Source organism: Protopterus annectens, chromosome 12.part0 (genome assembly GCF_019279795.1).
Source record: "Protopterus annectens isolate FY-2018-M chromosome 12.part0, PAN1.0, whole genome shotgun sequence".
In the NCBI taxonomy this organism is placed as follows: Eukaryota; Metazoa; Chordata; order Ceratodontiformes; family Protopteridae; genus Protopterus; species Protopterus annectens.
This window is the reverse complement of record NC_056746.1, coordinates 1171278198-1171292912: the sequence shown is the minus strand read 5'-3', so window position 1 is coordinate 1171292912 and position 14715 is coordinate 1171278198. Positions and strand designations below refer to the sequence as shown.

At 48.0% G+C, this 14715-nt stretch overlaps 1 protein-coding gene across 2 annotated transcripts in view; it reads right to left on the bottom strand.

Moving 5' to 3' along the window:
* TTI1 (TELO2 interacting protein 1) overlaps positions 1-14715 on the bottom strand; it is a 532791-nt gene that overhangs the window by 256615 nt on the left and 261461 nt on the right. The window lies entirely within an intron of this gene.

The window sequence follows — 14715 nt, the reverse complement described above, 5'->3', positions numbered from 1 at the left end:
AATACCTTTAGGTCCATGGGAAATGGTCTCTGGATCAGCAGTGGGATTCTTGAAGAGAAATTTGTGGGAATCAGGTACTCTGTAGTAATCTGTCAGGTTTCCAAAGGGCCGGGGGTAATGTGTCTGGAGTTAGACTGGATTCCATAAAAACATCAACAACATCCAGGACTCTAAAAATTCTCTGAGCCTCTTTTTTGGACTGAGGGTAGTCTTTGCATTCCCAGTAGAAATGCTCTCAAAGTATGCAAGGCTTCACCAAAAAGAAAAATCCTCTGGAGGGAAGGCAGAGGGAATGGATTCCTCTGCATCTAAATCCTCATAGGTTGATAAGGGCATGTCCTGGTAAACAGAAAGGTCAGAGTCATCGGACCCCTGGTCTGTAGAATCAGAATGAAACTCTTAGCAGGGGAAGGCTGGCTTCCCCTAATTAGGGTAATAAGGTCTTCAGCCATGCTAAGCATTTGTATTTGTGGCATGGGAGCTTGAGCTTTGGTCATTGGTTTTCTATGCATAGTGCGTACTCTTGAGTCTGAGAAACTCAGTAGTTTTAGCTAAAAACAAAGTTGTCGGTTTAATGCGAACATTGGTAGGTCGGAATACACCCTCAGAAGCCCGGTGCCTGCACAGCAGCTCTGGACCCATCCAAGGTAGAGACATCCACAGGTTCCATAGTCGAAGAAGCATCTTGCGGCATACCGAACTCCGAATGGGTCTCAGCAGAGGCCTGTGAATCTGTAGAAGCGGGCATTAGGGGCTGCAAAGGCGTCCCACTGAGTATCAGCGGATTGGTGACTAGCTTAATGGAAGCATCGCCGGCAGTTTTGGACCTATGCGGTCTGTCTCTGTCTTTACCATCTTCCAAAAAAAGGTAGAGATAGTCGAATGGCTTATTGAAGCCATTTCGGAATATGGAGAATGAGAGCGAAAGAATTTAGCAACAAAGATAGCCCAACGACAAATGGTTCGGGCGTTAAACAAGTCACAAAACTGACAGCGAGGGACGTCGTGGTCTGGGCCTAAACAGGTGACGCAGAAAGAATAAAAGTCCCTGTGAGGTATTTGCTTTCCACAGGCAAAGCAATTGTTAACTTTTTCTGACATCAGTTAGAGCAAAAAAAAAAAAAAGGATAAGCAATGGGGTACTTAGCTTTAGAAGACTTCAGGTTTGAATCTCGTAAAACGAAAATTTCAGGTAGAGGCCGACCGGCACTTGCGAACTGCTTCTGCTTCGGGCTCCTTCTTGGCAAGAAAGACTAACGTAATGGTGTTGGCTGCATGTTTTATACCCCTGACATGGAAGAAGCGACAGCATCCGACGCAGAAATACTAAGACTCTGGTATTCGGGCCGACTGAGGGCTACCTGCAGGAAGATAACCCAAGTGTGATGACTGCAACAGTGAAACACAAAGAATAAGAAGTTATGTACCTACCATAACGTTCCATGAGTATGACCGCTGCTGCCATGAGACCCAGGGTTTGGAGGACGAACCTGGCTTGAATTCTCTTGCATCCTAACAAGACCTGCACCTGTTGGTGAATGACTAACACCCTTGTCTGGTGGAAGGATGGCTGACCTGTCTTTTGTATTTAAATTTGCGCCTATAAAGGTGATAGACTGACAGGGCGACAATGCAGACTTTTCAAAATTTATTGTGATACCTAGTCTGGAGCAAGTCTGGATTGTGTAGTCTCTGGCTCGCAGAAGGTGATGCCTGGCGGTAGCAGTGAGGAGCCAGTCCAGATATGGAAACACCTGGAATCCTTGCAGTCTCAGGTGAGCAGTAACTACTGCCATACATTTGGTGAACATCGTGGGGGCTGTGGTGAGACCAAAGGGCAGAGCTCTGAACTGATAATGGCTGGTTACCACCTGGAAGCGGAGGAACCATCTGGAGCGCCTGTCCATTTTGATGTGGTAGTACACATCCTGAAGATCTATGGAGCACATCCAATTGTCCTGACCCAGAAAGGGTAAAACGGACTGTAGCGTGACCATCCGAAACTTCGTTCTTTGAACAGACCTGTTTAGTCTGCTGAGATCCAGAATGGGTCTCCAGTCCCCTGTCTTTTTTGGTACCAAAAAGAACCTTGAGTAAATTCCGGATCCTTGCTGGTCTGCTGGGACTTGCTGGATGGCCCTTTTTCTTAGCAGTTTTGAAACTTCTTGAACTGCTTGATCCTTTAGATTGGGTGGAACATCTGGAAAGGACTTGTTTAACAACAAGGGAGTGCGAACAAAGGGAATTCTGTAGCCTCCAGATATAACAGACTGTACCCATTTGTCTTGTGTTATTGTCTTGCCAAGCTCTTGGGTACAGCGATAATCTTCCCCCGACTACCTCCAGAGATGGGCAGCCAGGCAACCCTTCAGGGATGCTGGAAGGGCTCGTCGGAGAAGGATTCTCTACTGCCCTGGTTTTGCGGACCCCCTCTGCCACGAGGGCGGCATCTGTTATTGTTCCTTCCTCTGCCCCTGGATGGTAACTCACCACATGTGTCCGGCAAGGCTCCCTGGGATTTCCGGAACCACATCTTTCCACTCTTCTGACCCTTGGGATATGGTCTGGAAGGAGTGGAAAAATGCACTCCCACAACAGAAAGAGTCTTGCCTTCCTGCTCACACCTGGTAAGGGTGTCCTTCACCTGTGATGCAAAGAGAGAGGAACTATCAAAGGGGGTGTTGGTGAAAGACGCTCTGAAAGGTTCCGCAAAGTTACAAAAACGCATCCAAGCGTGCCTCCTTAGGGCGACGCCTGTGCCTGCGGCTCTACTCGCACCATCGGCTGCATAAGAAATGAGCCTCATGTAGGAGTTCACCACTGAATTAAGAATCGCCAGCTGGGAGGCTGCCTTAGCCTGGGCTCCCTCAGCTGATGGATCTTGGAGGTATCTCCGAGCTCTTTCAGGAGATCCCTTTGAAGACTGGTACAGTGGCACAAATAATTCAGAGACTTCATGGAGAAATGATCGTGGGCCTGACTCAGGGGTCAGCACACTCCTCATGACCTCGAAGGTGTCCCTGCTCAGATGCTGAGAAGGCTCCAGTTCCGAAGAGACCGGAATCCCTCTCCACACGGAGGGGGACGGCTCCAAAGCTGGATGTAGGAGCCGAGCTCACCTGCGCCGAAGCTCAGAGGGGGTCGGACAAGGGTCTGATGCCACTCGCCCCCTCGGAGCAGACGATGGAGTTTCGGCGCTCAGATCCCTCCAAGGACGGTACCAAGGAAGTGATTGGAGCCGACAACAGAACTGAAGGAGAAGGTATCTGTGCCGACGGTTCCACGATTCGTACCCCAACGAACTCTGGCTCCGAATCAAGGGAGAAGTCGGAGGAGGAATGACTGCAGACAAGGATGGAGCCGAACCCTGTTGACGGAGGCTGGACATTTTAGCTAAGGCCTGCGATTTCAAAAGCCTGCTAACCACTCTCTCCAAGTTGTGATCTGACAATCTCTATGACCGAGAAGAGTGGGAGGACCGATTACTGCGCTCCGATTGGAGCAGAGGAGACCTCGGAGCCGAGCGTATAGACTCCAGAGAGGGAGACCTAGATCTCTTTCGACTCCTTGCCGGCTCCGAAGTGCGTGTCGGAACCAAGTGAGAGGCAGGCACATCGGTTCCAGCCGGAACAGAGGCAGAAGTAACAGCTTCACCTAATGACGGCTCTGAACTGGGAGTCGAAGGTTTAGGTGGCTTGGAGGACTTCATGGGCTAAGCCTTAGCTGGTGACTCCTCGGGTCTGAGCAAACCCCATAGGATTAACTTATTTCTACGCTCCTGCATGAATCTTGGATTGAAAGCATGGCAAACCGAACAAGAGCCCTGCAGGTGCATGGCGCCGAGACAATAGACACAAGAAGTGTGACCATATGTCAGAGACATCTTCTGACAGTATGAATCACACTTCTTGAATCCGGACACCTTGGTATCCTTAGACATAGCCAAAGAAAGGAATACCAGACAAAAAACACAAATATAACAATTTTAGTATAATAACTATAACGCACACAAAATGATCACACCCAAAAACAGTCAAGGATACACACAATAGTCTAAACTAAGTAAATACTAACTATATATATATTTTTTTTAAAGGAAAAAATAGGTTAGCCTCTAACTTAAACGGCTACTTCAGAAAAGAGAGAGGGGGGAGGGGAAAACTCTCTAACTGAAATGAGTTTTCTGAAGGGAAGGGGAATACAGGTAAGGAAAAGATAAATACCTAAACAAAGATACCCCAAAAAAGACAGTATACTATGATTAACAAACTACACTAGACCTACTTTTTTTTATTAAAAAACAGACAATAATAATAAAATATACGACCTGAGCCAGTAAGACAACCTCGCAGCAGAAGCGGCAAACGAGATCTGGGTATCTAGCGCCAAGCATCATGGGATACGAGGAGGCCTCGAGCCAGTAAACAGCTCTCGAGCTTTAGAAAATGGCAGAGTCAGAGCCGAGGATCGGCTCCGAACCCCAACCAGCAAGAATGAAGGCGAGATAGACAACTTAACATTGACGGTTCCCAGATACTGAGAATGTTGGCACCAAAGACTTTTTACGTACCACTGAAGATTCCTCATATGCAGTCTGGCATATGGAATTAGTAGGATGCATGAGGCCATGAACTCCAGGGCCTGCAGAATTTTCCTTGCAGATAGCTGGGTTCTGGTGGACATTAGAGTAAAATAGTCTTGTCAGATCGGCTTGTTTTTCTGGAGTGAGGTATGCTGTGCTCAAGCTTGATCCCAGGAATACAATCTTTTGACTGGGGACTAGTTTTGATTCCTTTTCGTTGAATGTGTGCCCCAGGGAGGTTAAAAGGTTCTTTACAAATGTCAGGTGCTGCAACAGCAATTCGACTGCCTGCCTGAATCAGGCAGTCATCAAGTATGGGTAAATTTGAATATTTCTCTTTGTGCAATAAGCAATGGCTGGGGCCAGGCATTTTGTGAATACTCTGGGAGCAGTGGAGAAGTCAAAGGGAAGTGCAGAAAACTGATAATGCATAGATCCTGTCCCGAAGCGTAGGCATTTCCTGCACGACTCCCTTATAGGGATATGCAATAGGCTTCTTTTAAGTCTAGGGTGGCTAACCAGGCATCTTTGGCTAGCATAGGTAGAAGCTGCTGCAGGGTGAGCATTTTGAATTTTGGTACCACCAGGATGGTGTTGAGAACTGAAAGATCTAGGATTGGGCGCAAAGTGCCCTCCTTTCGGAGTACCAGGAAAGGTCTGGAATCGAATCCTTGACCTATCTGTTCTACAGGAACAGGTTGAATCAGCCTTAAAGATAGCAGGGATTGAACTTGGTTTTGTGCCTCTGCCCATTGGTTTGGAGGGAGGTCTGCGAACCCTGTTGGGGTTGGCAGTGAATGAAAGTAAAATTTGTACCCCTGGTATACAATGTTGAGGACCCATTGGTATTTGGTGATGGAAATCCAGTTTTTTGCATGATAGGCAAGTTATTCTCCTAGGGGCACAAGCAGTTGGGCAGAGGTGGGAAGTGCAGTAGAGAAGTCATTGGGAAGTCTTTCCGTAAGGGGGTGGCTTAGTTCTCCCTGCTTTAGAGGTGGAGGCACTCCATTGCTTAGATCTCTGCATACCCTGAGACTGTAGTCGGGGGGGGGGGTCTGTTTCCCCTGGGTCTAGTTTGAGATGGCCTTGAGGGGGGCTGGAAAGGACCAATGTTTCGATGGGCAATGCGCATACTGAATCTAGGAGGCTGTACTTGCAAAAATTCTTTGACTGTCTGCATAGATTTTTACCTTTTTCTTCCATCTTTTTAAGAACGTCTTCTGCTTTGGTGCCAAACAGATTGTCCTTGTTCAAAGAAGCGTCCAGTAACTTTGACTTGACATGGTCTGGTGAAGTCTGCTCCTTAAGCCAGGCATGCCTTCTCAGTACAGAACCAGTGACTGCTGCCCTGCAAGATGCTTCTAAGGCGTCAAAGCCACACTGCAATGTATGCTTGCTGACTTGGCTTGCAGAATGCATAAGCTCTTGCAATTCCTTATTTTCTGCACAGTCTGTAAAGTTAGCTATTTTTTCCTTAGTAAGTTCCATAACATGTTGTTGGTACTTCAGCATGTGAAATTGACAATTCAAAGCCCTAATGGCGAGAGTTGCAGAGGTATATACTTTCTTACCTCATCTGTCCAAAGCTCTGGAATCCCTGTCCAAAGGGGTGGGATTCTTAGCTGTAGTTGCTTTGATACCTTTAATCCCCTGGGAGATGGCCTCTAGGTCAGCAGTAAGTTTTTTCACAAGGAATCAGTGAGTGTCAGGTACTCTGTAGTACCTGTCTGGTTCCCTAGGAGCAGGGAGTAAAGTATCAGGAGTTAAACTGGATTCCATAAAGACATCATGCACAACATCCAGGACTGGGGGTATTGCTAAAGGCCTACATTGTGGTAAATCTAAAAATTCCCCGAGTCTCTTTTTGGATTGAGGACGGTCTTGGCATTCCCAATGGAAATGCTCTCTTAAAGTATGTAGGGTTTCACCAAAAGAAAAATCCTCTGAAGAAGAGGCAGAGTGAATGGATTTCTCTGCAGCTGAATCCTCATAAGCAGATAAGGGCATGTCTTCATAATCAGATGCCTCAGAGTCGGACTCTTGGTCTGTTGAGGCTGCTGGAGACTGACCTCTTCTTCTCTTAACAGGGGAAGGCTGGCTTCTCCTGATCAGCATTATAAGGTCTTCTGCCATTTTAAGCATTTGATGTTGTGGCAAGGGAGCAGGTGCATGCGCTTGGAGCTTCGGTTTTCTAGGCATAGCGCGTACTCTTGGCCTTAAAAACTCGGTAGTTTTAGACAGAACTGAAGATGCAAAAGAAGTTGGTCTGTGTCGAACATCGGTAATGCAAAGTACTTCCTCAGAAGCCAGTGCCTGCTCAGCAGCTCCGGACCCATCCAAGGTAGAGACATCCACAGGTTCCATAGTCGAAGAAGAGCCTCACGGCATACCGGACTCTGAACGGGTCTCTGTAGAGGCCTGCGAATCCACTGAAGTGGGCATCAGGGGTTGCGAAAGCGCCTCAATGAGTACCAGCAGACTGGCGACTAGCTTAACAGAATTGCCATTGGCAGCTTTGGACCTGTGCAGTCTGTCTTTATCCTTACGTTTTTTCGGAATATCGGATGTCTGATGGATTACTGAAGCCATTTCGGAATATGGAGATTGAGAAAAAGTATTTAGCGACAATAAGGGCCAGACGACAGATGGTTCGGGTGTTGAATAAGGCACAAAACCGACAGCGAGGTACATCGTGGTCTGGGTCTAAACATCCACAGACAAGACAATTGTTAACTTTTTCTCACATCGGTTAGAGCAAGAAAAAAGGACCCCCAACGGGGTACCTAGCGTTAGAAGACTTCAGGATGATTCAATTCATAAATGAAAAACTCGGGTAGTGGCCAACCAGCACTCGTGCAAACTGTTTCTGCTACGGGCTCCTCGGCAAGAAAAGACTGATATAATGGAGTCGGCTGCCTGTTTTTATACCCCTGATGACCTGACACCAGTCTTGGAGTGATAGCAACAGACGCAGAAATACTAAGTCTCTGGTATTTGGGCCGACTGAGAGCTACCTGCAGGAAGATAACCCAAGTGTGATGACTGCAACAGTGAAACACGAAGAATAAGAAGTTATGTACCTACCATAACGTTCTTAGTGGTCTTCTTCGCGTCTTTCTTGCTGGTTGGGTTCAAAGCCGATCGTCGGCTACGACTCAGCCATCTACTAAAGCTCGAGAGCTATTTACTGGCTCGTGGCCTCCCCTTATCCCACAATGCTTGGCGCTAGATACCCAGATCTCGTTTGGCAGAGCTAACACCATAGAAAAAAATTAAGGACATCTGTCCAAACTACAAGGTTTACCTACAGTACTAAAACAGAGGAGGACGTAAACCAGATAAGACTCAGCCAGAGGAAGAAGGCCTCAAAAAGGGGCTCTTTTCGGTCTGTCCAGCCTAGGGGGATGGAGGGTGGGACGCAAGAAAGAAGGCGAGAAGAAGACAACTAACATGGAACGTTATGGTAGGTACATAACTTATTAATGTTAAGTTGTCTATCTCGCCTTTATTCTTGCTGGTTGGGACAGCGTCCCTAGCACCTTAGTCCTGGGTGGCTCATCGGAACAGACTCTTGAGCACAGTGGAACCAAAATCAGCTCTACTCCTAGAGGCCATATCCAACTTATAATGTGAAAAGAAGGTATGAGGAGTGGCCCATGTGGCTGCAGCACAAATAGATTCTATTGGTAGTCTAGCTTGAAAAGCTACCGAAGTAGCCAACGCTCTGGTGGAATGACCTTTAGGTTTAGTAGGGAGTTCTTTATGTCTCAGCTGATAAATCAAAGTAATAATAGAGGACAACCACCTGGATAAGGTTACTTTAGAAACTGGCAGGCCCTGTCTGCCCTCAGCATAGGACAGGAAGAGTTGGTCTGATTTTCTTGTTTGCTTAGTCCTATCCAAATAAAAACGTAATTGCCTATGAACGTCCAATTGGTGTAACTTTTGTTCAGCTTTGTTCGAATAGTTAGGAAAAAAAGACAGGTAGATCAATAGCCTGATTCAGGTTTGTTTCAGAAGGTATCTTGGGCAGAAAAGAAGGATTAGTCCTGAGTGAAACTCTATCCTTGTGAAACACAAGGTAAGGAGGACGAATACAGAGGGCTTGAAGTTCCGAAACTCTCCTAGCTGAGGTGATGACTACTAAAAAGAGAGTCTTCCAGGAGAGTAATTTTAAGGAACAGGAAGCCGCAGGTTCAAAGGGAGGGAGAATCAAGGATGCCAATATCAAGTTTAAATCCCACGAAGGCGGGGGATCTCTGACCGGGGGCCTAAGCAAAATAGTCCCTTTAAGAAAGGCCTTGCAAAGTTTGTGGGACATGATGCTGGTTTCTGACAGGCCAGCGTGGAAATTTGCGATAGCAGCTAATTGGACCCTAATGGTGGCAGACGAGGAACCAGCTTGAAAAAGTTCTGCTAAAAAATCTAGAACGTGATGGACAGGGGCTGTAAAGGGGTCTATATTCCTAGCCTCTGCCCAGAAAGAGAAACGTTTCCACTTACTAGCATAAGTCTTCCTGGTGGTAGATTTGTGCGAAGAAAGGATGATGTCACGCACCGGTTGAGAAATATGTGGAAGCCTGGCTAAGGTTGGAAGTGGAGCAACCAAGCTGTGAGGTTGAGAGACTGAAGGGATTGGTGCAGCCCGCCCGACTGATGGACCAAGAGGTCTGGCACTGGGTCCAGATTCCAAGGCTGCTCCAGCAGATGACGATGCATGAATGGGAACCAAATTTGTCGAGGCCAGTAAGGGGCAATGAGGATCATCCTGGATCCCAATGCGGTCGCCCTCTGAATTAGTTTGGGAATTAGGGGAAAAGGTGGAAATGCATATAGAAGACCCCGGGGCCAATCTTGAACTAGAGCGTCTCTGGGGGAATGGCCAGGGAGGGGGAAGAGAGTGAAGAAATCGTCGCACTTGCTGTTGAGAGGAGTTGCGAAAAGGTCGCAGCAAGGTTGACCCCATCTGCGGAAAATCTTGTCTGCTACTGACTGATTGAGAGACCACTCGTGAGGCATGAGAATAGCTCTGCTTAGTCTGTCCGCTATGACACTGGACTTCCCGGGGATGTGCGTTGCTATCGGAAACCGTTGAGAGGAGATCGCCCACTGCCAGAGTCTGTGTGCTTCTCGACATAAGGGATAGGACTTGGTTCCGCCCTGCTTTGATGTGCCACACTACAGACATATTGTCTGTTTGAATTGCAATAGTCCCAGTGGGTAGAGAGTCCTGAAGAGCTTGCAACGCTAAAAGCACCGCTCTCATTTCCAAGACGTCTATGTGCAGGTGGTACTCTAGAGGTTGCCAAGTGCCCTTGACAGTCCTGCCCTGAAAATGCCCCCTCCCCCGATCAGGGAGGCATCTGTGGTCACCGTGACAACAGGAGGAGGAAGAACAAACGGTCTGCCCTGGAGTACTAGAGAGGAGACCATCCACCAAGCCAGGTGGTCTTTGCATGACTGGGTGATATGTTGTGAGACATCGGAAGTTGTTGAAACGACCATTGGGTAAAGAGCATCCACTGAAGAATTTGCATGTGAAAACGAGCCAGGGGAACTAGTATGATTGCTGCTGCCATGAGACCCAAAGTTTTTAGTACAAATCTGGCCTGAATCCTCTTGCACTGCAGTAAGACCTGCACATGTCGGCGAATGTCCGACACTCTGTCTAGAGGAAGTTTTGCAGACAGCTGTTTTGTATTTAATCTTGTGCCTATAAAGGTTATAGACTGACAAGGCAACAATGCAGACTTTTCGAAATTTATTGAGATACCTAGCTCGGAGCAAGTTTGGATGGTATAATCCCTGGCTCGCAGTAGCCGATGCCTGGTGGAAGCAGTACGGAGCCAGTCGTCTAGATATGGAAACACCTGGAATCCTCGCAGTCTCAGGAGAGCCGTAACCACTGCCATGCATTTGGTGAACACCCTGGGGGCTGTGGTGAGACCAAAGGGAAGGGCTCTGAATTGATATTGACTGGCTCCCAGCCGGAAGCGGAGAAACCTTCTGGAGCACCTGTCCATTTTGATATGGTAGTACGCATCCTGAAGGTCTTATGGAGCATATCCAATTGTCCTGACCCAAAAAGGGTAGAATGGACTGAAACGTGACCATCCGGAACTTCGTTCTTTGAACAGATTTGTTTAACCTGCTGACATCCAAAATGGGTCTCCAGTCCCCTGTCTTTTTTGGTACCAAAAAGAACTTGGAGTAAATTCCGGATACTTGCTGGTCTGCTGGGACTAGCTGGATGGCCCTTTTTTCTAGCAGTTTTGAAATTTCTGGCACTGCTTGTTCCCTTAGACCGGGTGGAACATCTGGAAGGGACTTGGTTATTTTACAAGGGTGTGAACAAAGGGGATTTTGTAACCCTCGGATATGATGGACCGTACCCATTTGTCTTGAGTGAGGAGTTGCCAGGCTTCTGGGTACAGTGACAATCTTCCCCCGACTGCCTCCGAAGGTGGACAGTCGGGCAGTCCCTCAGGGGTGCTGAAAGGGTTTGTCAGAGAAAGATTCTCTGCTACCCTGATTTTGCAGACCCCCCTCTGCCGGCGTCTATTATTGTTCCCTCCCCTGCCTCTGGAGGGAAACTCGCCATGTGTGTCAGGTACGACTCCCTGGGGTTTCCTAAACCACATTTTCCCACTCTTCTGACCCTTAGGGTATGGTCTAGAGGGAGTAGAAAAATGGACTCCCATGGCAGAGAGAGTCTTGCCTTCCTGCTCACACCTGGTAAGGGTATCCTTCATCTGTGGTCCAAACAGAGCCGAACCATCGAAGGGGGTATTGGTGAAGGACGCCTTAAAGGGGTCAGCAAAGTTACATAACCGCATCCAGGCATGTCTCCTCAAAGCTATGCCTGTACCTGCGGCCCTACTTGCCCCATCGGCTGCATAAGAAATGAGCCGCATGGAGGAGTTGACTACAGAGTTAAGGGTCGCCAGCTGGGAGTTCATCTTATCTTGAACCCCTGCAGCTGATGGATCCTGAAGTGCATCACCCAGTTCCTTGAGAAGATCCCTATGAAGGCGGGTGAAATGGCACAGATAATTCAGTGACCGCATGGAAAAGGTTGCTGAAGAAAACATCCGCTTCCCGTACCTGTCCATTGTCCTGGACTCTATTAGGTGGATGGACAGGCACCGAAGGGTCAGCCAACTCCTTCTTAGTGGCTGCTGCCACCACCATGGCATCAACGGGGCACCTTTTGTCAAAAATTGTTTGTTGGGTGGGGCTGTAATGAACTTAGTTGGCCTGCGGGGAGTTGGTTCCACTGTGTCCGGGGCCGACCACACCCTTCGAGCCACTACTTCCATGAGCGGGTCGAAGGGTGGAGACACCCAGGAGGTGGAAGGGCGAGAACCAAACGCGTCCAGGTATACAGACTCGTCCTCGGAAGGGTTACGGGCAGTCCAGTTCCCCCTCTGCTTAAGGATCTCTAGGATGTCTGAAAAAGAGACATCATCAGAGGGATCTTGGGGACCCTTCCGAATCCTCCAAGTCTGTATCAGACGTGACTGACTGGGGGGAGTTGACACGTTTCCTCTTACATTTTCTCTTCCGAGGAGGCTCCTCTGAGTGATCAGGGGAGGCCTCGGAAGAAGAAGATACGCCCAATGAGGTGACCTGGAGCGTCGGTTCTCCACGTTTGGGATCAGGAGGGTGGACAGAGACCGATGCAGGCACCATGGGTGGAGGTGCCAAAGGGGCTGATCGAGGAGCCAACTCAGGAGTCAGCACGCTCCTCATGACCTCGAAGGCGCTCCCATCAGGCAGAGCAGAGGGTCCCCGCTCCGAAGAGACGTGAACCCCTCCCGGCACCGGGGACAGCTCTGAGGCCGATTTCAGGGCCGAGCTCACCTGCGCCGAAGCCCCGAAAGGGAGAACGGGGTCGGACAAGAATCCGATGCCACTCGCCCCCTTGGAGCCGATGAGGGAGTCCCGGCGCAGAGATCCCTCCGAGGAAGGAACCAATGAAGAGATCGGAGCCGACGACGGAGCCAAAAGATGTGGTATCGGCTCCGACGTTTCCAGGATTTGAGCCCCAACCAGCTCCAGCTCCGAACACAAAAGGGGAGTCGGAGGAGGAACTGCTGAAGACACTGGGACAGCCACAGTTTGTTGAGAAGGGATGGTTAACATTTTGGCCAGGGCCTGCGATTTAAGGAGTCTAGTGACCACCATCTCTAAGTCATGACTGGATAATCTGGAAGACCGAGAAGAGTGGGACCTATGGCTTCGTTCTGACTGAAGCAACGGTGACCTGGGAGCCGAACGAACTGATTCTAGGGAAGGGGACCTAGAACGTTTTCGGCCCAACAATGGTTCCGACACAAAGTCGGAGCCGATTGAGGTCTAGGGATGTCGGCTCCAGCCGGAGCCGAAGAGGAGGCAGATGCTTCGCCCGGCGACGGCTCCGAACTGGGAGCCGACGGCTTGGCGGGCTTTGAGGATTTCCCCGACAGAGGCTTCGCTGGGGATCCCTCTGGCTTAAGTAAGCCTCTCAAAATAAGCTTGTTCCTATGCTCCCGCAGGACTCTCGGGCTGAAGGCATGACAGACTGAGCAGGAGTCCTGCAGGTGTAGGGAACCCAAGCAATAAACACAAGAAGTGTGACCATCTGTCAGAGACATCTTCTAACAGCACGAGTCGCACTTCTTGAATCCTGAAACTTTAGTATCCTTGGACATACTGGCCCGGGGATACTAAAGAGAGAAAAATTAAACTAGTGCTTCAACAAGGAACACAGAAACACACACACCCACACTAGTTAAGCTAACAAGTATAACCACAAAAAACTCACACACACACTCAATAACTACTACCCTTAATAAAAATATACAAATATTACAAGGCTAAACACTACTCCTATAGGTACAACGAGGGTGAGGTCAGCCAATAATAAAGAGAACATGGGAGGGGGTAGAAACTCTCTGACAGAAAACTAGTTTCTTTAGTGAGACAAACTAGGGGATATACAGTCTAACTACACTACAAGAGAAAGACGATCTATATCTAAGAAAAATACATGGTAAAAATTAACTAGTAATACAAAAAAAATATTAATACGACCTGAGCCAGTAAAAGCGGAACCTCATAGCTGAAGTGGCAAACGAGATCTGGGTATCTAGCGCCACGCATTGTGGGATAAGGGGAGGCCTTGAGCCAGTAAATAGCTCTCGAGCTTTAGTACATGGCCGAGTCGGAGCAGACTATCGGCTCCGAACCCAACCAGCAAGAATGAAGGCGAGATAGACAACTTAACATCATCTATTATTCCCTTCTGGAAGCTTATAATATTAGTCTATTTTCTAATTACTTCCCACAAGGATCCAGGGGCTATGTAAATATAGGCCAATGTGAAAACTTCCACTTGCCAACTCCCTTTGACAGCTATAACAGATGGTACAGTGGTGCAGCTGTTAGCACTGTCACCTCACAGCAAGAGGTTCTCCAGTTTGATTCTCGGCTGGGGTGCCTTCTGTGCAGAGTCTGCATGTCCTCCCTGCGCTCACATGGGTTTCCTCTGGGTGCTGTGGTTTCCTCCCACATTCAAAAGACAGAGTTTTCCCCCGGGTCTCAGCTAAAAATAGGCTTTGTCCCAGTTTGACTTTCCTGGTAAACAAATGTTAAAATAAAAATAAGTAATATACTTCTACCCTTAAGATCCTACCACACTAAAACAAAGCTCTCTTTCTCCTAGAAGGCAACATTCCTCTCTTCCTTGCAACTTGGAAAGTGAAACACCTTTTAAGTCAAATCCATTTTTTTTGCTAATTTTAAGTTTTCTTGATCGAAGTGTGTTTCCTGGAAGGCATATGATCTGCAGTGAATATATTTTTATGTACAAATGTACTTTAGAATGCTTTATTAGGTTAACCAACCAGTTTGCATAATTCCGAGAAAACAAAGTGTGGCATAAAGGGCACTGTCAGACCTCACTCTGATGGACCTCCTGCATATCCACAAAACAGTTTAAACCTTGCTTATGATACAAACAGAGGACTGGTTGGAGAGATAGTTATGTATCCCAGAGACTACCAAGTTTATGGAACAGGCTCCCCATTTATGTGAAGCAGAGTTCCTCCCTAACCCAATATAAATGCAACTTTGACAATTGGATGGGAAAC